This window comes from Balaenoptera borealis (genome assembly GCF_965194805.1).
Source record: "Balaenoptera borealis genome assembly, chromosome: X".
Classification (NCBI taxonomy): domain Eukaryota; kingdom Metazoa; phylum Chordata; class Mammalia; order Artiodactyla; family Balaenopteridae; genus Balaenoptera; species Balaenoptera borealis.
Window position 1 is genome coordinate 65,709,227 of NC_138881.1, and position 26,270 is coordinate 65,735,496.

At 37.3% G+C, this 26,270-nt stretch overlaps 1 long non-coding RNA gene across 1 annotated transcript in view; it reads right to left on the minus strand.

Moving 5' to 3' along the window:
• Positions 1-10,132: 10,132 nt before the first annotated feature.
• Positions 10,133-26,270, minus strand: part of LOC309620816 — a 224,136-nt gene continuing 207,998 nt past the window's right edge. The window contains exon 2 of the long non-coding RNA XR_014239664.1: positions 10,133-19,287. This is a non-coding gene — a long non-coding RNA (uncharacterized lncRNA). The remainder of the gene's footprint in view (positions 19,288-26,270) is intronic.

Genomic DNA, 26,270 nt, shown 5'->3' on the forward strand with positions numbered 1-26,270 from the left:
ATGTGGATATCCAGTTTTCCAAATACAATTTATTGAAAAGACTATAATTTCCCCATTGTTTGTTCTTGATACTTTTCTTCAAACGTAATTTGACTGTAGATTTGCAGATTCATTTCTGGGATGTATATCCTGTTAATTTATCTATATGTCTTTTTTTTTTTTTTAAACGGGAGTACCTTACTGTTTTGATTTCTGTAGGTTTGTAGTGTATTTTGAAATTAGGAAATGTGATGCCTCCGCCTCTTCTTTCCTTGTACAAGATTGCTTTGGCAATATGGTATTTTTCTGGTTCTATATAAACTTTAGGATTTTAAAGTATTGTCTGTAAAAAAACAGTCACAACAATTTTGATAACGATTGTGTTGAACCTGTAGATCGCATTAGTATGGATTTTTAAAAATACTAAGTCTTACAATCCAGGCATTTTTGATATCTTTCCAATTAGTTGTGTCTTACTTAATTTCTTGCATCCATATTTTATAGTTTTCAGTACATAGATATTTCCCTTCCTTGGTTAAACTTGTTCCTAAGTATTTTATTCTTCTTGATGCTGTTGTAAATGGGATTATTTTCCCTCCATTATTCTTTGGACAGTTGGTCAAGCTGAAGGTTTTTCAATTTTTAAAAATATTTTCAAAATATCAACTTTTAGTTTTAACTTTTAAATTATTTTCCTAGTTTCTGTTTTGTATATTTCTGATCTAATCTTTATTAATTCCTTCCTTATGCTGAATGTAGGTTTAATTTATTATTTATTTTCTAGTTCTTTACAGTGTTATGTTAGGTTTTCTTAATATGAAATCTGCCTTCATTATTACATAGGGTTTCATCACTATAAACTTCCTTCTTAGGGAGACCACTGTTTCGGGGTGCATGAGGAGAGGGGATTCAGAGCACCGCCTAAATAAGCTCCAAAGCTGGGCGCAAGCTGCGGCTATCAGCATGGATCCCAGAGACAGGCATGAAACACTAAGGCTGCTGCTGCAAGCACCAAGAGACCTGTGTGTAAGCACAGGTCACTATCCACACCTCCCCTCCAGGGAAACTGTGCACCCACCATGGCCAGATTCCCGTGATCCAGTGACAACTTCCCTGGGAGAAAGCATGGCATGCCTCAGGCAGTTGAAATGTCACACGGGCCTCTGCTGCAGCAGGCTCGCCCCTCATTCTATACCCCTCCCTCCCCCTGGCCTCAGTGAGCCAGAGCCCCCTAATCAGCTGCTATTTAACCCGTCCTGTCTGGGTGGCAATATATGCCCTCAGGCGACCTACATGCAGAGCCAGGGCCAAATCCAAAGCTGAACATCAGAAGCTGTGCGAACAAAGAAGAGAAAGGGAAAATTCTCCCAGCGGCCACAGGAGCAGTGGATTGAAGCTCCACAATCAACTTGATGTACCTTGCATCTGTGGAATACCTGAATAGACAATGAATCATCCCAAAATTGAGATGGTAGACTTTGGGAGCAACTGTAGACATGGGGTTTGCGTTCTGCATCTAATTTTTTTCCAGTTTTATGTTTATCTTAGTTTAGTATTTAGAGTTTATTATCATTTGTAGATTTGTTTATTGATTTGGTTGCTCTCTTCCTTTTTCGTTTAATATATAGAAATATATATATTTTCTCCTTTTTCACTTTTTGTGAGTGTGTATGTGTATGCTTCTTTGTGTGATTTTGTTGGTGTAGCTTTGCTTTTACCATTTGTCCTAGGGTTCTGTCTGTCTTTATTTATTTATTTTTGTATAGTTTGTGGCACTTGTTATCCCTGGTGGATTTGTTTTTGGGTTGGGTTGGGTTGCTCTTTTCTTTCTTTCTTTCCTTCTTTTTCTTTTTCTTATTACTTTTTAATTTTTTAAATTTTTAATCATTTTTAATAACTTTCTTTTATTTTATATATTTTTTATTTCTTTCTTTCTTTCTTTCTTTCTTTCTTTCTTTCTTTGTCCTGTTTCTACTGAGCCATGTGACTGACAGGGTCATGGTAATCCAGCCGGGTGTCAGGCCTGTGCCTCTATGGTGGGAGAGCCAAGTTAAGGACATTGGTCCACCAGAGACCACCTGGTCCTGCATAAAATCAAATGGCAAAAGCAATCCCAGGGATCTCCATCTCAACATTAAGACCCAGCTCCACTCAAAGACCAGCAAGCTCCAGGGCTGGACACCCTATGCCAAACAACCAGCAAGACAAGAACAAAATGTCACCCATTAGCAGAGAGGATGCCTAAAATCATAATAAGGTTACAGACACCCCAAAACAAACCACCAGACGCAGTCCTGCCCACCAGAAAGACAAGATCCAACCTCATCCACCAAAACACAGTCACCAGTCCCCTCCACCAGGAAGCCTACACAACCCACTGAACCAACCTTACTCACTGGGGGCAGAAAACAAAAACAATGGGAACTGTGAACTGGCAGCCTGCAAAAAGGAGACCCCAAACACAGTAAGTTAAGCAAAATGAGAAGACAAAACACACAGCAGATGAAGGAGCAAGGTAAAAACCCACCAGACCAAACAAATGAAGAGGAAATAGACAGTCTACCTGAAAAAGAATTCAGAGTAATGATAGTAAAGATGATCCAAAATCTTGGAAATAGAATGGAGAAAACACTAGAAAAGTTTAACAAGGACCTAGAAGAACTAAAGATCAAACAAACAATGATGAACAACAGAATAGATGAAAATAAAAATTCTCTAGAAGGAATCAATAGCAGAATAACTGAGACATAAGAATGGATAAGTGACCTGAAAGAAAAAATAGTGGAAATAACTACCACAGAGCAGAATAAAACAAAAAGAATGAAAATAATTGAGGACAGTCTCAGAGACCTCTGGGACAACATCCAATGCACCAACATTCAAATTATAGGGGTTCCAGAAGAAGAAGAGAAAAAGAAAGGGATTGAGAAAATATTTGAAGAGATTATAGTTGAAAACTTCCCTAATATGGGAAAGGAAAAAGTCAATTAAGTCCAGAAAGTACAGAGAGTCCCATAGGAGGATAAATCTAAGGAGAAACATGTCAAGACACATATTAAGCAAACTACCAAAAATTAAATACAAAGAAAAAATATTAAAAGCAACAAGGGAAAAACAACAAATAACATATAAGGGAATCCCCAAAATGTTAACAGCTGATCTTTCAGTAGAAACTCTGCAAGCCAGAAGGGAGTGGCAGGACATATTTAAAGTGATGAAGGAGAAAAACCTACAACCAAGATTACTCCACCCAGCAAGGATCTCATTCAGATTTGATGGAGAAATTAAAACCTTTACAGACAAGCAAAAGCTGAGAGAGTTCAGCACCACCAAACCAGCTTTACAACAAATGCTAAAGGAACTTCTCTAGGCAAGAAACACAAGAGAAGGAAAACACCTACAATAACAAACCCAAAACATTTAAGAAAATGGGAATAGGAACATACATATCAATAATTACCTTAAATGTAAATGGATTAAGTGTTCCAACCAAAAGACATAGACCAGCTGAATGGATACAAAAGCAAGACCCATATATATGCTGGCTACAAGAGACCCACTTCAGACCTAGGGATATATACAGACTGAAAATGAGGGAGTGGAAAAAGATATTCCATGCAAATGGAAATCCAAGGAAAGCTGGAGCAGCAATTCTCATATCACACAAAATAGACTTTAAAATAAAGACTATTACAACAGACAAAGAAGGACACTACATAATGATCAAGGGATCACTCCTACAAGAAGATATAACAATTGTAAATATTTATGCACCCAACATAGGAGAACCTGAACACATAAGGCAAATGCTAACAGCCATAAAAGGGGAAATTGACAGTAAGACAATCATAGTAGGGTCTTTAACACCCCACTTTCACCAATGGACAGATCACCCAAAATGAAAATAAATAAGGAAACACAAGCTTTAAATGATACATTAAACAAGATGGACTTAATTGATATTTATAGGACTTTCCATCCAAAAACAACAGAATACACTTTCTTCTCAAGTGCACATGGAACATTCTCCAGGATAGATCATATTTTGGGTCACAAATCAAGCCTTAGTAAATTTAAGAAAATTGAAATTGTATCAAGTATTTTTGCTGATCACAATGCTATGAGACTAGATATCAATTACTGGAAAAAAAATCTGTAAAAATACAAACACATGGAGGTTAAACAATACACTACTAAATAACCAAGAGATCACTGAAGAAATCAAAGAGGAAATCAAAAAATACCTAGAAACAAATGGCAATGAATCACGATGATCCCCTATCAAATTACCAATGGCATTTTTCAAAGAACTAGAACAAAAAAATTCACAATTTGTAGGGAAACACAAAAGACTCCGAATATGCAAAGCAATCTTGACAAAGAAGAATGGATCTGGTGGAATCAGGCTCCTGGACTTCAGACTATCCTACAAAGCTACAGTAATCAAGACAGCATGGTACTGGCAGAAAAACAGAAATACAGATCAGTGGGACAGGGTAGAAAGCCCAGAGGTAAACCCACGTACATATGGTCACCTTATCTTTGATAAAGGAGGCAAGAATATACAATGGAGAAAAGACAGCTTCTTCAATAAGTGGTGCTGGGAAAACTGGACAGCTATGTGTAAAAGAATATAATTAGAACACTCCCTACTACCATACACAAAATTAAACTCAAAATAGATTAAGGACCTAAAAGTAAGGCCGGACACTATAAAACTCTTAGAGGAAATCATAGGCAGAATTCTCAATGATGTAAATCACAGCAAGATCCTTTTTGACACATGTCCTGGAGAAATGGAAATAAAAACCAAAATGAACAAATGGGACCTAAAGAAACTTAAAATCTTTGGCACGGCAAAGGAAAACATAAACAAGACAAAAGGACAATCCTCAGAATGGGAGAAAATATTTGGAAATGAAGCAACTGACAAAGGATTAATCTCCAAAATTTACAAGTGGCTAATGCAGCTCAATATCATAAACACACACAACCCAATCAAAAAATGGGCAGAAGACCTAAATAGACATTTCTCCAAAGAAGATATACAGATTGCCAATAAACATATGAAACAATGCTCAACATCACAAATCATTAGAGGAAAACATATCTAAACTCTAATGAGGTATCAACTCACACCGGTCAGAATGGCCGTCATCAAAAAATCTACAAGCAATAAATGGTGGAGAGGGTGTGGGGAAAAAGGAACCCTCTTGCACTGTCGGTGGGAATGTATATTGATGCAGCCACTATGGAGAACAGTATGGAGGTTCCTTAAAAAACTAAAATTAGAACTATCATACAACCCAGCAATCCCACTACTCAGCATATACCCTGAGAAAACCATAATTCAAAAAGGGTCATGCACCACAATGTTCATTGCAGCTCTATTTACAAGAGCCAGGACATGGAAGCAACCTAGGTGTCCATTGACAGATGAATGGATAAAGAAGATGTGGCACATATGTACAATGGAATACTACTCTGCCATAAAAAGAAACGAAATTGAGTTATTTGTAGTGAGGTGGATGGACCTAGAGTCTGTCATACAGAGTGAAGTAAGTCAGAAAGAGAAACAAATACTGTATGCTAACACATATATATGGAATCTAAAAAAAAAAAAAAAGTCTCTGATGAACCTAGGGGCAGGACAGGAATAAAGACCCAGACATGGAGAATGGACTTGAGGACACAGGGTGGAGGAAGGGTAAGTTGGGAAGAAGTGAGAGAGTGGCATGGACATATATACAGCACCAAATGTAAAATAGATAGCTAGAGGGAAGCAGCCACATAGCACAGAGAGATCAGCTCAGTGCTTTGTGACCACCTAGAGGGGTGGAATATGGAGGGTGGGAGGGAAACACAAGAAGGAGGAGATATGATTATATATGTATATGTATAGCTGATTCACTTTGTTATAAAGCAGAAACTAACACACCATTGTAAAGCAATTATACTCCAGTAAAGACTTAAAAATCAACAACAAACAATAAATTAAAAAATAAAATAAAATAAAATAGATAGGGACTTCCCTGTCAGTCCAGTGGTTAAGACTTTGCCTTCCAGTGCAAGGGGTGCTGATTTGAGCCCTGGTTGTGGAGCTAAGATCCCACATTCCTCACTGCCAAAAACCCAAAACTTAAAAAAAAAGTAATATTGTAACAAATTCAATAAAGACTTTAAAAATGGTCTGCATCAAAAAAAAAAAAAATCTTAAAAAAAAAAAAAAACAAAAAAACCCAGAAAAAAAATCTTCCTTCTTAGAACTGCTTTTACTGCATCCCATATCTTTTGCCATGCTGTGTTTCCATTTTCATTTTCCTCATGATATTTTTTATTTACCTTTTGATTTCTTCAGTGGCCTATTTGTTGTTCAGGAATGTTTTGTTTAATATCCACATAGTTGTGAATTTTCCAATTTTCCTTTTTCTACTGATTTCTAGTTATGTATCATTGTGATTGAAAAGACACTTGATATGATATCAATCTCCTTAAATTTGTTAACACTTCTTTTTATGGCCTAGCAACATATGGAGAATAGTTTGGAGAATGTCCCATATGTTATTGACCTATATATATGTATTTTGCTGTTTTTTAGGTCCATATGGCCTATGGAGTTAATCAAATCTCTGTTTTCATATTGAATTTCTGCCTAGTGGTCTATCCATTATTGAAAGTGGGGTATTGAAGTCCCTTACTTTTTTGTATTGCTGTCTATTTCTGCTCCCTTCAGGTTTGTTAATATTTGCCTTATATATTTAAATGCTCCTGTATTGGGTGAATATATATTTACAAAGTTTATGTCCTCTTGATTAATTCGTCTATTTTTCATTATATAATGACCATCTTTGTTTCTTGTTACAGCTTTAAGTTAAAGTTTATTTTGTCGATATAAATACATCTGTTCTCTTTTGGTTTCCATTTGTATGAAATATTTTTTTTTCATCTCTTTTGTTTAAGACTGTGTGCGTCCTTAAACCTGAAGTGAGTCTCTTGTAGGCAACATATAGTTGTGTCTTTTATTATCCATTTAGTTACATTATACCTTTTGATTAGATAACTTATTCCATCTACATTTAAAGTAACTATTGATAAATCAAGCCTTACTATTGCCACCTTATGATTTTCTGCCTATTTTGTAGTGTCCTTGCTCCTTTCTTCCTCTGTAACTGCCTTTCTTTGCGATTGATGATTTTCCATATTGTAATACTTTGTTTTCTTTCTAAATATATTTTTATTACCTACTGTAGGTTTTTGCTATGTGATTGCCATGAGGCTTACATAAAACATCTGTAGTTATAAGAGCCTATGTAAAGCTGATAACAATTTAACGTTAGTTGTCTACAAAAACTATATGTTATTCCCTCTCAAAATTTTATATAATTGATGTCTCAATTCATATCTTTTTATATTGTGCATTCATTAACAAATTATTGCAATATTTTAAATATTATTGTCTTTTAACTTTTATGCTAGTTAAAAGTACTTTACAAAACACCAGAAAACACTTCCTGAATTTCATTATATATTTAGCTTTACCAGTGAGTTTCATAATTTCTTGTTTTCATGGGGTTTCTTAGTGTCCTTTGTATCACTTTTTGTGGTTCCACACATAAGTGATATGATATGATATTTGTCTTTGTCTGACTAACTTCACATAGAATGATAATCTCTAGATCTATGCATGTTGCTGCAAATGGCCTTATTTAATTATTTTTTATGGCTGAGTAACATTCCATTGTATATATGTAACACATCTTCTTTATCCATTCATCTGTCAATGGACATTTTGGTTGCTTCCATGTTTTGGCTATTGTAAATTGTTCTGCAATGAATATTGTCATGCATGTATCTTTTTGTATTATGTTTTCTTCTGAATATATGCCCAGGAATGGGATTGCTGGATCATATGGTAGCTCTATATTTAGTTTTTTAAGAAACCTCCATACTGTTCTCCATAGTGGCTCTACCAATTTACATTCCCACCAACAGTGTAGAAGTGTTTCCTTTGCTTCACATCCTGTCCAGCATTTAATTTTTGTAGATTTTTTTGCTCGATAATGGCTATTCTGACTGGTGTGACGTGATACCCCATTTTAGTTTTGATTTGCATTTTCTAATAATTAGTGAGGTTGAGCATCTTTTCATGTACTTTTTGGCCATCTGTATGTCTACTTTGGAGAAATGTCTATTTAGGTCTTCTGCCCATTTATTGATTGAGGTGTTTTTTTTTTTGATATTGAGCTGTATGAGCTCTTTGTATATTTGGGGGCTTAATCCTTTGTGGGTCACATCTTTTGCAAATATTTTCTCCCATTCTGTGGCTAGTCTTTTTGTTTTGTTTATGGTATCCTTTGCTGTGCAAAAGCTTTTAAATAAAATTAGGTTCTGTTTGTTTCTTTTTCTTTGTATTTCCATTACTCTAAGAGACGGATTGAAAAAGATCTTGCTGTGATTTATGTAAAAGAGTGTTCTTCCTATGTTTTCCTCTAAGACTTTCATATTATCTGGTCTTACATTTAGGTCTTTAATCCATTTTGAGTTTATTTTTGTGTATGGGGTTAGATAGTGTTCTAATTTCATTCTTTTACATGTAGCTGTCCAGTTCTCCTATTACCACTTACTGAAGAGACTGTCTTTTCTCCATTGTATATTCTTGCTTCCTTTGTCATAGATTAATTGTCCATAGGTGTGTGGGTTTACTTTTGGGCTTTCTATCCTGATCCATTCATGTATACATGTTTCTGTGCCAGTACCATACTGTTTTAATTATTATTGCTTTGTAGTATACTCTTAACTCAGGGACCCTGATTCCTCCAGCTCCACTTTTCCTTCTCAAGATTGCTTTCTATTTGCGGTCTTTTGTGTCTCCATACAAATTTTATGATTTCAGTTCTATTTCTGGGAAAAATGCCCTTGGTAATTGCATGGGGAATGCATTGCATCTGTAAATTGCTTTGGTTAGTATAGTCATTTTAACAATATTGACTCTTCCAACGTCAGAACACAGTATGTCTTTCCATATGTTTGCATCATCTTTCATTTCTTTCAACAGTGTCTTATAGTTTTTGGAGTACAGGTCTTTTGCTACATTAGGTACTTTTATTCCTAGGTATTTTATTCTTCTTGATGAGATGGCAAAGGGGATTATTTCCTTAATTTTTCTTTCTTATTTTTGTTGTTAGTGTATGGAAACAAAAGTGAAAATAATTGAGAGAGTGGAGCAAGGGGAAATGATGTTACACATCACTCTTTTTTTTAACATCTTTATTGGAGTATAATTGCTTTACATTGTTGTGTTAGTTTCTGTGGTATAACAAAGAGAATCAGCTATATACGTATACATATATCCCCATATCTCTTCCCTCTTGTGTGTCCCTCCCTCCCACCCTCCCTATCCCACCCCTCTAGGTGGTCACAGAGCACTGAGTTGATCTCCCTGTGCTATGCGGCTGCTTCCTATTAGCTATCTATTTTACATTTGGTAGTGTATATATGTCAATGCCACTCTCTCACTTCTTCCCAGCTTACCATTCTCCCTCCCCATGTCCTCACATCCATTCTCTACGTCTCTGTCTTTATTCCTGTCCTGTGCCTAAGTTCTTCAGAGCCATTTTTTTTATAGATTCCATATATATGTGTTAGCATACAGTATTTGTTTTTCTCTTTCTGATTTGCTTCACTCTGTATGACACACTCGAGGTCCACCCACCCCACTACAAATAATTCAATTTTGTTTCTTTTTATTGCTGAGTAATATTCCATTATATATATATGGACCACATCTTCTTTATCCATTCATCTGTTGATGGACACTAAGGTTGCTTCCACATCCTGGCGATTGTAAATAGTGCTGCAATGAACACTGTGGTACATGACTCTTTTTCAATTATGGTTTTCTCAGTGTATATGCCCAGTAGTGGGATTGCTGGATCATATGGTAGTTCTATTTTTAGTTTTTTAAGGAACCTCCATAATGTTCTCCATAATGGCTATATCAACTTACATTCCCACCAACAGTGCAAGAGGGTTCCCTTTTCTCCACACCCTCTCCAGCATTTATTGTTTGTAGATTTATTGATGATGGCCATTCTGACCGGCGTGAGGTGATATCTCATTGTAGTTTTGATTTGCAATTCTCTAATAATTAGTGATGTTGAGCATCCTTTCATGTGTTTGTTAGCAATCTGTATATCTTCTTTGGAGAAATGTCTATTTAGGTCTTCTGCCAATTGTTGGATTGGGTTGATTTTTTTTTTTTTTTTTTGATGTTGAGCTACATGAGCAGCTTGTATATTTTGGATATTAAACCTTTGTCAGTTGCTTCGTTTGCAAATATTTTCTCCCATTCTGAGGGTTGTCTTTTCATCTTTTTTATTGTTTCCTTTGCTGTGCAAAAGATTTTAAGTTTCTTTAGGCCCCATTGGTTTATTTTTGTTTTTATTTCCATTTCTCTAGGACATGGGTCAAAAAGGATCTTGCTGTAAATTATGTCAAAGAGTGTTCTTCCTATGTTTTCCTCTAAGTGTTTTATAGTGTGTGGCCTTATATTTAGGTCTTTATTCCATTTTGAGTTTATTTTTGTGTATAGGGTTAGATAGTGTTCTAATTTCATTCTTTTACATGTAGCTGTCCAGTTTTCCCAGCACCATTTATTGAAGAGGCTGTCTTTTCTCCATTGTATATTCTTGCCTCCTTTAGCAAAGATAAGGTGACCATATGTGTGTGGATTTAGCTCTCAGCTTTGTATCCAGTCCTATTGATCTATATTTCTGTTTTTGTGCCAGTACCATACTGTCTTGATGACTGTAGCTTTGTAGTATATTCTGAAGACCAGGAGCCTGATTCCTCCAGCTCCATTTTCTTTCTCAGGATTGCATTGGCTATTAAGGGTCTTTTTTATTTCCATACAAATTGTGAAATTTCTGTTCTAGTTCTGTGAAAAGTGCCATTGATAGTTTGATAGGGATTGCATTGAATCTGCAGATTGCTTTGGGTAGTATAGTCATTTTCACAATGTTGATTCTTCCAATCCAAGAACATGGTGTATCTCTCCATCTGTTTGTATCATCTTTGATTACTTTCATCAGTGTCTTATAGTTTTCTGCACACAGGTCTGTTTTCTCCTTAGGTAGGTTTATTCCTAGGTATTTTATTCTTTTTGTTGCAATGGTAAATGGGAGTGTTTCCTTAATTTCTTTTTCAGAAATTTTGTTAGTGTATAGGAGTGCAAGAGATTTCTGTGCATTAATTTTTATCCTGCTAATTTACCAAATTGATTGATTTAGCTCTAGTAGTTTTCTGGTAGCATGTTTAGGATTCTGTATGTATAGTATCATGTCATTTGCAAACAGTGAGTTTTACTTCTTCTTTTCCAATTTGGATTCTTTTTATTTCTTTCTCTTATCTGATTGTTGTGAATAAAACTTTCAAAACTATGTTGAGTAATGTGGTGACCTTGTCTTGTTCTTGATCTTAGTGGATATGGTTTCAGATTTTCACCATTGAGCACAAAGTTGCCTGTGAGTTTGTCATTTATGGCCTTGATTATGTTGAGGTAATTTCCCTCTATGCCTACTTTCTGGAGGGTTTTTATCATTAATGGGTGTTGAATTTTGTCAAAAGCTTTTTCTGCGTCTATTGAGATTATCGTATGGTTGTTCTCCTTCAATTTGTTAATATGGTGTATCACATTGATTAATTTGCATATATTGAAGAATCCTTGCATTATTGGAATAAACCCCACTTGATCATGGTGTATGATCCTTTTAATGTGCTGCTGGATTCTGTTTCCTAGTATTATGTTGAGGATTTTCGCATCTGTGTTCATCATTGATATTGGCCTGTAGTTTTCTTTTATGTGACTTCTTTGTCTGGTTTTGGTATCATGGTGATGATGGCCTCGTAGAATGAGTTTGGGAGTGTTCCTCCCTCTGCTATATTTTGAAAGACTTTGAGAAGGATAGGTTTTAGCTCTTCTCTAAATGTTTGATAGAATTCGCCTGAGGAGTCATCTGGTCCTGGGGTTTTGTTTGTTAGAAGAGTGTTAATCATGGTTTCTGTTTCAGTGCTTGTTATTGTTCTGTTTATATTTTCTATTTCTTCCTGGTTCAGTCTCAGAAGGTTGTGCTTTTTTAAGAATTTGTCTATTTTTCCAATTTGTCCATTTTATTGGCATATAGGTGCCAGTCATGAGAGATCATCATCTTTCATGGTCCTTTGTGTTTCTGCATTGCCAGTTGTTACTTCTCCTTTTTCATTTCTAACTCTGTTGATTTGTGTCTTCTCCCTTTTATTCTTATTGAGTCTGGCTAATGGTTTGTCAATTTTGTATATCTTCTCAAAGAACCAGCTTTTACTTTTTTTGATATTTCCTATTGTTTCCTTCATTGCTTTTACATTTATTTCTGATCTGATCTTTATGATTTCTTTCCTTCTGCTAACTTTGGTTTTTTGTTCTTCTTCTTCTTCTTTCTCTAATTGCTTTGGGTGTAAGGTTATGTTTTTTATTAGAGATTTTTCTTGTTTCTTTAGGTAGGATTGTATTGCTATAAACTTCCTTTTTAGAATTACTTTGGCTGCCTCCCATAGGTTTTGGGCTGTTGTGTTTTCATTACCATTTGTTTCTAGGAATTTTTTGATTTCCTATTCGATTTCTTCAGTGATCTCTTGGTTATTTATCAGCATATTGCAGCCTTCACGTGTTTGTATTTTTTACAGCTTTTTTCTGTTTTTGTTATCTAGTCTCATAGCGTTGTGGTTGGGAAAGTACTTGATACGATTTCAATTTTCTTAAGTTTGACAAGGCGTGATTTGTGACCCAGGATATGATCTATCCTGGAGAATATTCCATGAGCACTTGAGAAGAAAGTGTATTCTGCTGTCTTTGGGGGGAATGCCCTATATATATCAATCAAGTACATCTTGTTTAATGCATCATTTAAAGCTTGTGTTTCCTTATTTATGGTCATTTTGGATGATCTGTCCATTGGTGAAAGTGGGATTTTCAAGTCCCCTACTATTATTGTGCTACTGTCGATTTCTCCTGTTATGGCTGTTACCATTTGCCTTATGTATTGGGGTGCTCCTCTTTTGGGTCCATAAATATTTACAATTGTTATATCTTCTTCTTGGATTGATCCCTTGATCATTTTGCAGTGTCCTTCTTTGCCTCTTGTAATAGTCTTTATTTTAAAGTCTAATATAAGAATTGCTACTCCAACTTTCTTTGGATTTCCATTTGCAGGGAATATCTTCTCCCATCCCCTCACTTTCAGTCTGTATGTGTTCCTAGGTTTGAAGTGGGTCTCTTGTAGACAGCATATATATGGTTCTTGTTTTTGTATCCATTCAGCAAGTCTGTGTCTTTTCCTTTGAGCATTTAATCCATTTACATTTAAGGTAATTATCGATATGTATGTTTCTATTACCATTTTCTTAGTTGTTTGGGGTTTGTTTTTGTAGTTCTTTTCCTTCTCTTGTGTTTCCTGCCTAGAGAAGTTCCTTTAGCATTTGTTGTAGAGCTGGTTTGGTGGTGCTGAATTCTCTTAGCTTCTGCTTGTCTGTAAGATTTAAATTTCTCCATCAAATCTGAATGAGATCCTTGATAGGTAGAATATTGGTTGTAGGCTTTTGCCTTTCATTACTTTAAATATGCCCTGCTACTCCCTTCTGGTTTTCAGAGTTTCTGCTGAATGATCAGCTGTTAACCTTATGGTGATCCCTTGTATGCTATTTTTTGCTTTTCCCTTGGGGCTATTTATAGTGTTTTCTTTGTATTTAATTTTTGATGGTTTGATTAATATGTGTCTTGGCGTGTTTTTCCTTTGATTTATCCTTCTATTGGACTCTTTGTGCTTCCTGGACTTGATTTCATTTCCTATATTAGGGAAGTTTTCAACTATAATCTCTTCAAATATTTTCTCAGTCCCTTTCTTTTTCTCTTCTTCTTCTGGCACCCCTATAATTCGAATATTGGTGCATTGGATGTTGTCCCAGAGACCGTGGAGAGTGTCCTGAATTCTTTTCATTATTCTTTATTCTGCTCTGCGGTAGTTATTTCCACTATTTTATCTTCCAGGTCACTTATCTATTCTTCTGCTTCAGTTATTCTGCTATTAATTCCTTCTAGATAATTTTTAATTTCATTTATTGTGTTGCTCATCATTGTTTGTTTGCTCTTTAGTTCTTCTAGGTCCTTTTTAAACCTTTCTTGTGTTTTCTTCATTCTATTTCCAAGATTTGGATATCTTTACTATCATTACTCTGAATTCTTTTTCAGGTAGACTGCCTATTTCCTCTTCATTTGTTTGGTCTGTTGGCTTTTTACCTTGCTCCTTCATCTGCTGTGTATTTCTCTGTCTTCTCATTTTGCTTACCTTACTGTGTTTGGGGTCCCCTTTATGCAACTTGCAGGTTTGTAGTTAGCATTGTTTTTGTTTTCTGCCCCCAGTGAGTAAGGTTGGTTCAGTGGGTTGTGTAGGCTTCCTGGTGGAGGGGACTGGTGCCTGTGTTCTGGTGAATGAGTCTGAATCTTGTCTTTCTGGTGGGCAGGACCGAGTCTGGTGGTGTGTTTTGGCATGTCAGTGAACTTATTTTGATTTTAGGCAGCTTCTCTGCTAATGGGTGGGGTTCTGTTCCTTTCTTGCTAGTTATTTGGCATGGGGTGTCAAGCACTGTAGCTTGCTGGTCGTTGAGTGGAGCTGGGTCTTAGTGTTTAGACAGATATCTCTGCGAGAGTTCTTGCTAATTGATATTATGTGGGGCCAGGAGGTCTCTGGTCATCAAATGTCCTGAACTCGGCTCTTCCACCTGTGAGGCTCAGGCCTGACAGCTGCCCAGAGCACAGATACCCTGTCAGCCAGATGCCTCAGAAGAAAAGGGAGCAAAAAAGAAAGAAAGAAAGGAAGGAAGGAAGGAAGGAAGGAAGGAAGAAAGAAAGAAAGAAGGAAAGAAAGAAGGAAAGAAAGAAAGTGAAAAATAAAGTAATTAAAAGGAAAAATTTTTAAATATTATTAAAATAAAAAATAAAAGAAAGTAATTTAAAAAAAAGAAGAGAGCAACCAAACCAATAAACAAATCCACCAATGATAACAAGCTATAAAAACTAAACTAAGATAAACATATAAATCCAAAACTAGTCAGTCGCATACAGCAAACTCCAAGTCTACAGTTGCTTCTAAAGTCCACTGCCTCAATTTGGGGATGATTCATTGTCTATTCAGGTATTACACAGATGTGGGGTACATCAAAATGATTGTGGAGATTTAATCTGCTGCTCCTGAGGCTGCTTGGAGAAATTTCCCTTTCTCTTCTTTGTTTGCACAGCTCCTGGGGTTCAGCTTTGGATTTGGCCCCCCCTCTACGTGTAGGCTGCTCTCTGGCGTCTGTTCTTCCCCCAGACAAGAGAAGGTTAAAGCAGCGGCTGATTAGGGGGTCTGGCTCACTCAGGCTGGGGAGAGGGAGGGTATGGAATGTGGGGCGAGCCTATGGCAGCAGAGGCCAGTGTGACATCGCAACAGCCTGAGGTGTGCCATGTATTATCCAGGGGAATTTTTCCCTGGATCATGGGACCCTGGCAGTGGCAGACTGCACAGGCTCCCAGGAGGGGAGTTGTGGATAGTGACCTGTGCTTGCACATAGGATTCTTGTTGGCTTCAGCAGCATCGTTAGCGTTTCATGCCCATCTCTGTGGTGCACACTGATAGCTGTGGCTTGCGTCCATCACTGGATCTCATTTAAGCAGTGCTCTGCCTTCTGTGGGCAGACAGGGAAGTAATTCCCTCTCCTCATGCACCCCAAAACAAGGGTTTCTTTCCTTTAGGCAGGTCCAGACTTTTACCCGGACTCCCTCCCAGCTAGCTGTGGTGCACTAGCCCCCTTTAGGCTGTGTTCACACAGCCAACCCCATTCCTCTCCCTGGGATCTGACTTCTGAAACCCAAGCCTCAGCTACCAGCCCCCACCCACCCCAGCGGGTGAGCAGACAAGGCTCTCAGGCTCGTGAGTGCTGGTCGGCACTGATCCTCTGTGTGGGAATCTCTGCACTTTGCCTTCTGTACCCCTGTTGCTGTGCTCTCCTCCATGGTTCCAAAGATTCGCCCCCCACTCCGCGCACCCCCCGTCTCCACCAGTGAAGGGGCTTCCTACTGTGTGGAAACGTTTCCTCCTTCACAGCTCCCTCCCAGTGATGCAGGTCCTGTCCCTATTCTTTTGTCCCTGTTTCTTCTTTTTCCCTAGGAGGTACGTGGGCAATTTCTTGCCTTTTGGGAAGTCTGAGGTCTTTTGCCAGCGTTCAGTAGGTGTTCTGGAGGAGTTGTTCCACATGTAGATGTATTTTTGATGTATTTATGGGGAGGAAGGTGATCTCCACATCTTACTCCTCCATCATCTTGAAGGTCCTCCCATCACTTGTTCTTATAACATGAATTGCTCAACCATCAGCATGATTCTAAAGAACAAGGAGAAGATCATTGAATATGTGATGCCTGCTATGCTGATGACATCAACAGTAATATCAAAGAAGCGTGGAAAAATGATGGAGGAGATGGAGAAACTTCTCAGTGTGTGGATGCAGAATCAGCATCATTGTCGAGTCCCACTCCACTTAATGATGATTCAAGAGAAAGCTAGAAACCTTTATGAAGACTTGAAGAAGAAACAAGGTGAAGAATCAGAAGGCACATTTTTTAATGCCAGCCATGGCTGGTTTCATTGGTTCAAGGCTAGGGCCAACCATCACAACATGAAAGTAAGTGGTGAGGCGGTGAGTGCAGATATCATAGATGCCCAGGAATTTGCTGAAGCACTTCAGGAAAAACATCAGTAAGGAGGAAATGTTGATGCCAGGCTATAAAGCAGTAAAGGATAGGCTAACTCTTTCGTTTGGTGACAATGATTCCAGTGATATGAAGCTGAAGCCTCTCTTAGTTTATCATTCAGAGAACCCAAGAGCCCTTAAAAACATAGGCAATTGTTCTCTTCCTGTTGTGTGTAAGTGTAACCCCAAAGCCTGTGTTACACAGTCCATTTTCCAGGACTGGCTTTTCCACCACTTTTTCCTGGAGGTAGAGAAATACTTCTTGGAGAAGGACGTCCCATTAACATTCTTTTGCTTCTCAACAATGCTCCAGGCCAACCCTCATTCATGGATGACTTTTATCCCAACATCAAAGTAGTATATCTGCCACCAAATATTACGTCGCTCATCCAACTTATGGACAAGGGAGTTATAGCGATTTTCAAGAAATATTATTTACATCACACTTTTTTGTCAGGCAGTAAAAGTGAGTGACAAATCAGGAACAACCTTGCGACACTTTTGGAAAGACTATAACATCTACAAGGCCATAAAAAATCATTAACTTGGCTTGACTTGTGGTTATTGCCATCACCATGTATGGGGTTTGGAAGAAATTTTGCCTGCAGTTTGTTCATGATTTTCGTGGATTTGAGAAGGTGGATGAGGAGTCCAAAGAGGTCTTCAGCAACTTAGTGACCCTCAGTGAGAAGCCGGAGCTAGATCTGCAAGAGGATGGCTATGTTGAACTCCTTGCTGTGCAACACGAGGAGCTTACTAATGAAGACCTGATGGAATTGGAGGTCCCGAAAAAGGATGAAGAGAGACAATAGGAAGAAGGAGTAACTGAAGAACTGAAGAGATTCATGATGCAGGAAGTGGCAAGGGGATTTTCTTTATTTGAGGAGACACTGTTAGTTTTTGAGGCACAAGACCCGTATATAGAACAGTACACGAAGGTTGCAGCAGCCGTTCAGAATGCAATCCATTGCTACCATGTCATTTATGAGAAGAAAAAAAGAGCAACTACCCAGACATCATTGGATTGTTTTTTCAAGAGGGTAGATAGAATTGAATGCAATAAGGAACCAGAACCTGTGCCATCAACGTCAGGTGTGAGTGCAATTGCAGCTTGCCCTCCATCTCCTATTGCTGATGATCCTTCAGCTCTACCATCTCCCACCTCATCTCCTTCCTCCAGTCAGTAACTCTTCCTGACTGTTCACTCGATGCCAGCCCCTGTAGGCCAGCTGTTGTACTGTACCACTGCACTTTTCAAGGTACTGTACTGTAAGATTAAAAATGTTTTCTTTATTTTTGTGTTTTTGTATGTATTATTTGTGTAAAAAGTATTATAAACCTATTACAGTACAGTACTATATAGCAGATATTGTTACTTTGGTACCTAGGTTAACTTTGCTGGACTTATGAACAAATTGGACCTAAGAACGTGCTCTCGGAATGGAACTCGTTCATATGTAGGGGATTTAGTGTATGTGTCTGGTTTTGGTATCAGGGTGATGGTGGCCTCATAGAATGAGGTCAGAAGTGTGCCTTGCTCTACAATTTTTTGGAATAGTTTCAGAAGGATAGGTGTTAACTCTTCTCTAAAAGTTGGATAGAATTTGCCCGCAAAGCCATCTGGTCCTGGACTTTTGTTTGTTGGGAGTTTTTACATCACAGTTTCAATTTTAGTACTTGTGATTGATTTGTTCATATTTTCTATTTCTTCCGGTACAGTCTTGGGAGACTGTACCTTTCTAAGAATTTGCCCATTTCTTCTAGGTTGTCCTATTTATTGGCATATAGTTGCTTGTAGTATTCTCTTATGATCCTTTGTAATTTTTTTTTATTTTATTTTTGATGTCAGCTGTAAATTCTCGTTTTTCATTTGTATTTTTTTTTTTTTTTTTTTACTTTGAGCCCTCTCCCTTTTTTTCTGGATAAGTCTGTCTAAAGGTTTATCAGTTTTTTTCCTCTTTTCAAACAATGAGTTTTTAGTTTTATTAATCTTTTCTGTTGTTTTCCACATTTCTATTTCATGTATTTCTGCTCTGATCTTTATGATTTTTTTTTCTTCTACTAACTTTGGGTTTTGTTTTTTTCTCTAGTTGCTTTAGATGTAAAGTTAGGTTGTTTATTTGAGATTTTTCTTGTTTCATGAGGTAAGAATTTATTGCTAGAAACTTCCCTCTTAGAACTGCTTTTGCTGTATCCCATGGGTTTTGAATTGTCATGTTTTCATTTTCATTTGTCTCTAGGTATTTTTTGATTTCTCCTTTGATTTCTTCAGTGATCCATAGGTTGTTTAGTTGCATTTAGTCTCCACGTGCTTGTGTTTTTTACATTTTTTCTTGAAGTTTATTTCTAATCTCATAGCATTGTGTTTGGAAAAATTGCTTGTTATGATTTCAATTTTCTTAAATTTACCAAGGCTCACTTTGTGGCACAGTATGTGATCAATCCTAGAGAATGTTCCATGTGCACTTGAGAAGAATGTGTATTCTGCTCCTTTTTTTTAACATTTTTACTGGAGTATAATTGCTTTACAATGGTGTGTTAGTTTCTGCTTTATAACAAAGTGAATCAGCTATACATATACATATATCCCCATGTCTCCTCCCTCTTGTGTCTCCCTCCCACCCTCCCTATCCCACCCCTCTAGGTGGTCACAGAGCACCGAGCTGATCTCCCTGTTCTATGTGGCTGCTTCTCACTAGCTATCTATTTTACATTTGGTAGCATATATAAGTCCATGCCACTCTCTCACTTCGTCTCAGCTTACCCTTCCCCCTCCCCATATCCTCAAGTCCATTCTCTATGCCTGGGTCTTCATTCCTATCCTGCCCCTAGGTTCTTCATAACATTTTTTTTTTAATTTTAGATTCCATATATATGTGTTAGCATATGGTATTTGTTTTTATTTTTTCTGACTTACTTCACTCTGTATGACAGACTCTACGTCCATCCACCTCACTACAAATAACTCAGTTTCGTTTCTTTTTATGGCTGTATTCTGCTGCTTTTGGATGGAATGCTTTATGAATATCACTTAAGTTCATCTGGTCTAATATTTCATTTAAGGACTGTGTTTCCTTATTGATTTTCTGTCTGGATGATTTGTCCATTGATGAAAGTAGGGTGTTAAAAATCCCCCACTATTATTGTCTTGCTGTCAATTTCTCCTTTTATGACTGTTAGCATTTGCCTTATATATTGAGGTGCTCCTTTTTTGGGGGCATATATATTTATAATTGTTATATCTCCTTCTTGGATCGATCCTTTTTATCATATGCAATGTCCTTCTTTGTCTCTTGTAACCGTCTTTATTTTTAAGCCAATTTTGTCTGATATGATTATTGCTATTCCAGCTTTCTTTTGGCTTCCATTTGTATGGAATACCTTTTTCCATCCCCTCAGTTTGAGTCTGTATGTGTACCTAAATCAGAAGTGGGTCCTTTGAAGATAGCATATATATGTCTTTTTTTTTCTTTTTTTGAATTCATTCAGCCAGTCTATGTCTTTTTGTTGGAACATTTAATCCATTTACATTCAAGATAATTATCAATATGTGTGTTCTTACTGCCATTTTGTAAATTTTTTGGATTTGTTCTTACGTCTTTTTTCTTCCTTTCCTCGTTTGTTCTCTTCTTTTGTGATTTGATGACTAAATTTAGTTTTGTGTTTGGATTCCTTTTTCTTTTGTGTGTGTGTAACTATTGTAGATTTTTGGTTTGTGGTTAGCAGAACGTTTTGTTATGGCATGTTATATACACAAGATTCTTTTAAGTTGCTGTTTTTTAGTTTCAAATTCATTTACAATATCCTGCATTTGTGCCCTTCTCTCTCACAATTGCTGGTTTTGATATCGTATTTGTGTGTGTTCGACTTCCTAACTTTACTGTATATTTTCCTTTATGGGTGAGCTTTCCCATTTGTAATTATCTTTTTTATAGTTGTGTCCTTCTCTTTTCTACCTAGAGAAGTTCCTTTAGCATTTGTTGTATAGCTGGTTTGGTGGTGCTGAATTGTCTTAGCTTTTGCTTGTCTGTAATGCTTTTGATTTTTCCATCAAATCTGAATGAGAGCCTTGATGGTTAAAGTATTCTTGTTTGTAGGTTTTTCCCTTTCATTACTTCATATATATTGTGCCACTCCCTTCTTGCCTGGAGAGTTTCTGCTGAAAACTCAGTTTATAACCTTATGGGGACTCCCTTGTATGTTATTTGTTGCTTTTCCCTTGTTGCTTTTTAATATTTTCTCTGTCTTTAATTTTTGTCAGTTTGATTAATATTTGTCTTGGCATGTTCCTCCTTGGATTTATCCTTTATGGCACTCTCTAAGCTTTCTGGACTTGGGTGACTGTTTCCTTTCCCATGTGAGGGAAGTTTTCATCTATTATGTCTTCAGATATTTTCTCAGACACTTTCTCTCTCTGTTTTCTTTCTGAGACCCATATAATGTGAATGTTGGTGCATTTAACATTGTCCCAGAGGTCTCTTAAAATGTCCTCATTCTTTTCATTCTTTTTTTCTTTATTCTGTTCCATGACAGTGATTTCCACCACTGTGTCTTCCTGCTCACTTACCCATTCTTCTGCCTCATTTATTCTCCTATTGATTGATTCCTTCTAGTGTATTTTTCACTTCAGTTATTGTATTATTCATCTTTGTTTGTTCTTTATATCTTCTAGCTCTTTGTTAAATATTTCTTGTATCTTCTTGGTCTGTGTCTCCATTCTTTTCCCGAGATCTTTTGTCATCTTTAGTATCATTACTTTGAATTCTTTTTCAGGTAGTTTGCATATCTCCTCTTCACTTTGTTGTTCTGTGTTTTATCTTGTTTCTTGGTCTGAAACATATTCCTCTGCCATATCATTTTGTCTAACTTTCTGTGATTTCCGTTTCTGTTCCACAGGCTACAGGGTTGTAGTTCCTCTTGCTTCTGGTTTCTGCCCCCTGGTGGGTGAAGTTGGTTTAAGAGGCTTGTGCAGGCTTCCTGGTGTGAGAGACTCGTGCCTACCCACTTGGGTGGAGCTGGGTCTTGTTCTTCTGGTGAGCAGGGCTGTGTCATGAGGTGTGTTTAGATGTGTCTGTGGACTCAGGATGATTTTAGGCACCCTGTCTGCTGATGCATTGTGCTGTGTTCCAACCCTATTGATTGTTTGGCCTGAGACGTACCAGCACTGGAGCCTGCAGGCTGTTGGGTGGGGCCAGGTCTTGGTGTCAAAATGGTGGCCTCCAGGAGAGCTCATGCCAATGAGTACTTCCCAGTACCTCTGCCACCAGTGTCCTTGTTCCTAGTAAGCCACAGCCACCCCTTACTTTCCCAGGAGACCCTCCAAGACCAGCAGGTATGTCTGACCCTGGCCGCTTTGAAATCACTGCCTTTTCCCTGGTTCCTGGTGCACATGAGAACTTGTGTGCACCCTCCAAGAGTGGAGTTTCTGTTTATTCCAGACCTGTGGAAGTCCTGAAATCAAGCCTTGCTGGCCTTCAAAGCCAAATGATCTGGAGACTCCTCTTCCTGATTCCAGACTCCCAGGCTTGGGAGTCTGACGTGCAGCTCAGAACTCTCACTTCTGTGGGAGAACCTCTGCGATATAATTATTTTCCAGTTTTTGCGCCACCCACCTGGCGGGTATGGGATTTGATTGTATCGTGAATGCACCCCACCTACCATCTTGTTGTGGTTTCATCTTTGTTTTTGGAAGTAGAATATCTTTTTTGTTAGGTCCCATTCTTTTTGTTGATGGTTGTTTGGCAGTTAGTTGTGACTTTGGTGTTTTGTGAGAAAAGGTGAGCTCAAGTCCTTCTACTCTGCCATCTTTTCTCCAACCTCCTCAAATGACCTCTTGTTGAGTTTATAGATTCTCTCTTATGTTTGATTGAGTCTACTTTTGAAGCTCTTTGCTCCATTTTTTAGTTTGATCATTTATTCCTCAGATCCAGAAATTTGTTGGTTCTTTTTTATAATTTCCATCTCTTTGTTGAACTTATAATTTTCTTCATGTATTTTTTTTCTTATTTATTTGAGTTGTTTATCTTTGCTTCCTTGTTGCTTGCTGAGCTTCCTTGAAACAACTCTTTGAATTGTGTGTCAGGTAATTCATAGATCTCCATTTCTTTGAATTTGGTTACTGGAAAATAATTGTGTTCCTTTGGTGTTGTCATGTTTCCTTTTTTTTTCTTTTTCTTTTTCCTGTTTCTTTAAATCCTGAGGTGCTATGTTTACATTTGAAGATGTAGTTACTTGTTCCAAAATTTACCAACTGGTTTCAGGGACAAAAGACCTTCACCAGTCACCTAGGTATTTTGGAATTCTCTCAGACTGTTTCTATGGATACGTCCTCTCTTCCTCACATTGCCTTTTGAGGGTTAAATCTTAAAATTTTACACTTTCTCTTGATGTTCCAAATCCAGGCCAGACGATGAGAACCTTCTGTTTATTTTTCCTAGACAATGTCTGCAAATGCACATGCACGATCTGCAGATGCTGACATATGTGGAGCACTGCTTATGGAAGGGAAGTACTTGAGATGCACATAGCCTTGTTGGAGGTGGATCTGCTAGTGATACATTTTATGAGGTTTATGAGACGGTCTCTTGGATGGAGTCTGCAAAGATGTTAATAGAATCCATTCTCCTTTGTTGAGTCTTGTGCCCAGTTACTGTGAACCCCGACACTTTTTTCTTCTCCTAGCTTCCCTTAAGCTATCCAGTCTTGCCAATCCTCTCAGTATTCTTATTTGAGGGAGAAAGAACTGTGTCACTTGGCAGTGTCCTGCATAGCATGGAAAGCCAGGAACCCACTGTGTTCTCACTTTCATCTATCCTGTGGGAGCTGTCACAGGCCAAGTAAGTATCTCTTGGCAATGCACTGTGCTTTCCTGGGGGAGAAGGTGACACAGGTAAAGTGAAACTGTTTTTCTTACCCTCTTCAATATGTCTGTTTTCAGACTTTTTGCTTCATTTGCATGCTGGAACTTCTCTACTCGACTCCCAGGTCCCCACAAAAGTATTCATATTCATGGGTGGTTTCAAAATCAGTGTTTCTATAGGTCGATGAGTGCTAAAACTCATGTTCTGCCATCTTACTGATTTCCTAAAATTACTCTTAATCTGTTTCTGTTAGGCTCCCAAGTTTGTATTTCTAATGGTAAAATTTTTAGGAATTTTAGATTTTTTTTTCTAGTTTTGTTTTGAAATTTTAAGTTTGTTTATATGTGGTTCACTCATGCAGGAATAAACTTCTACATATAAATGTCATGTATGTTAAGCAACCTTTGTTTTCCCGTCAGTGATTGTCTTTCACATGTGGTATATATAGTCATCATATAAGTTATTTTTGTGCAGGGGATATTAATTTTATGATGTATAACACTCCCGACCATGATATAAACTCCTTTAATACACTGTTCTATGGCATTTAATGGGTCCAGGTCTGAGACCAAGTAACATTGTACAGTGACTTAACTTACCTCATACCCAGGGAAACAATGATTTTTTTGGAACTTTTTGACCATTTCCACCTTCTCCCAATATTACTAGACACTTGTATTCCTAAGCTTACCTACAGAATAGCCTGAATTCCATACTACAGTATTATCTTAAGGTTGGTTCAACATATTAATGATAACAGACCTCCTCATTCCCCATTGGAATTCACTCATTCAAGACATTATCTGACTTTTATAGATGCACAAATCAGGTGATATTAGGAGTATAATTTGATTGCATTTTTGCAACTACATGTTGACGTTTCTATTATTGCTACCATATTGTGCATTTATATGTGGTGACATTTACATTTTAGTCTATGTGAATTATTCCCTAGGAGTTTCATTGTTCACAGCCTATTAAGCCATACATTGTGAAGGGTCATCTTCTCTCTCTTTTCCATTGATCAAAGATTAGTGAACAAATTCTGCACACTGATTACAACAGCTTATAATAAAGACTGTGCTTATTATAATTTATGTGATCAAGATAATAAAATGCTTTCTCTTTCCACAAGTGAATTTGTTTATAGTAATGTGTTAGACACTTCCATTCAGAATATTCTTCTATTAAGGTCCTTTATGAAAAACAACAGATAGAAAATTTGGCAAACTTAAGCAAAAAGAAATTTAGCAAAATGATACAGAAGGATCAACGTATTAATGAGAAGCTAATAGATTAGGAAGATCTGAAAAAGGGAGAAACAGGAAATAAAAATTATAGCACCTGTCTTTTAAGAAGGATCCACGTATTCAAAAGTTATTGCCAGTTTGCCAGTTCTATTACTGCCACCACTGTGGCTGCAGCTCTATAAAAAATATTATGTCTAAATATGAATTCTGAATTTATTATTTTCTTCAAAATTTAAAGTCCAGGAAAAGAGTTTTGATTGACAGAGATTAAGTAATGTGCCCAACCTTTTGATCCTCTCAGCACTCATAGTCAGAGATATGGATTTGGACAGTGGGAGATGGGTGCATTTAGCATTGTCATGCAAAAACTAAATATAATGGAGAAGAGGTAAATCTCTAGAAGGAAACGAGGATATTATTAGGATGGATGTGGATTCTGGCAGCTAAAAAATACCTCAGTCTGTCCAATGTCTACTATAAACTGTCTTCCGGTGCCAATAATGGGTTCCACTCACATTACCTGCTGCTTACTCCTGATAATGCACATAAACTTTTCTGATATAAACTAATATTGTAGTTTTGTGTTCCTGCTACTTTTGGAGTTGAACACAATAGTTTGATTATTGGGATGGGGATAGCTTTAAACATTAGGTACATTTATGTGGAAACATTGGGTTAGCAACCCACATCAATGGAGTTCTGTCCATCTTCTTTATAGCTTTTCACAAAAGATACCCCTTTAAAGATTTCACTATTCCTTAGACATGAACCTGAGGGCATAAGAGTATCAAGTTGCCTAAAAATGTCTAGGAGCTGCATTCTTTAAACTTTATCTACCTAGATGTTATTTAGACATGGTAATGCTTCAAAAAGAGGTGGCATCTTTTCACAATGTGTTGGAAAAACACTGCATGGCCCAGTAATCTATTTATTTCCTCACCTTGATTTCATTCTTTCCTCATCTGTGCTTGGATTTCAGTACAACTTTGATTTTATCATTGATAACCTGATTAAAAAAACTAATTTAATCTGAGATTTGGATTCCTAAATCTTGTTCCTGTTTGTTTCTTAAGACCATTAAATACATTGCTCAATTCCTTATCTATTTCAGAACTTTTGAGGTATAGCGATATTATTATGTCTCTGAGTTGTGACTCCACCCTGTACTGCGCTTCAGGTCAGTCCAGGGCTCTTCCTCAGGGCCAAAGTGATGTGTCAGGAAGTTTCTTTCAGTTGCTCTCACAGTCAAATTACTGATCCTATCTGTAGCCAGCACGTTTCTGCCCATTCTGATCTTCTACTGCCCTCTAGTGGCCAATGTTTACTTAGCCTCACTTGAGATAAATAAGCAGTTGTCTTCTAT